Here is a 619-nt window from a genome sequence, read left to right as displayed (position 1 = left end):
TGCCTAGTAAGCGCGAGTCATCAGCTCGCGTTGACTACGTCCCTGCCCTTTGTACACACCGCCCGTCGCTCCTACCGATTGAATGGTCCGGTGAAGTGTTCGGATCGCGGCGACGGAGGCGGTTCGCCGCCCCCGATGTCGCGAGAAGTCCATTGAACCTTATCATTTAGAGGAAGGAGAAGTCGTAACAAGGTTTCCGTAGGTGAACCTGCAGAAGGATCATTGTCGTGACCCTTAAACAAAACAGATCGCGAACGCGTTTCTCGTGCCGTCGGGCCTCGGCCCGGCCAAGGCCCCTGAGCTCCGGCGGAGGGGCCACAACAGAACCCACGGCGCCTTAGGCGTCAAGGAACACTTGTATTGCCTTGCTCGGCGGAGCGGTTGGCCTGCCTTCCCCCCCCCCCCCCCCCCCGCGCAGCGATGATATCTTAATCCACACGACTCTCGGCAACGGATATCTCGGCTCTCGCATCGATGAAGAACGTAGCAAAATGCGATACCTGGTGTGAATTGCAGAATCCCGCGAACCATCGAGTTTTTGAATGCAAGTTGCACCCGAGGCCTTCTGGTCGAGGGCACGTTTGCCTGGGCGTCACGCCAAAAGACACTCCCAACCCAT

General features: G+C 58.5%; 1 non-coding gene across 1 annotated transcript; it reads left to right on the top strand.

The window, feature by feature from the left end:
- Positions 1–439: 439 nt before the first annotated feature.
- On the top strand, positions 440–595 carry LOC136553115 (5.8S ribosomal RNA). Its single transcript, XR_010783023.1, has one exon. It is a non-coding gene; the product is annotated as a 5.8S ribosomal RNA (ribosomal RNA).
- The last annotated feature ends 24 nt before the right edge of the window (positions 596–619 follow it).

The sequence above is a fragment of the Miscanthus floridulus genome, chromosome 4 (assembly GCF_019320115.1).
Source record: "Miscanthus floridulus cultivar M001 chromosome 4, ASM1932011v1, whole genome shotgun sequence".
In the NCBI taxonomy this organism is placed as follows: domain Eukaryota; kingdom Viridiplantae; phylum Streptophyta; class Magnoliopsida; order Poales; family Poaceae; genus Miscanthus; species Miscanthus floridulus.
This window is presented reverse-complemented; position numbering and strand designations above follow the sequence as displayed.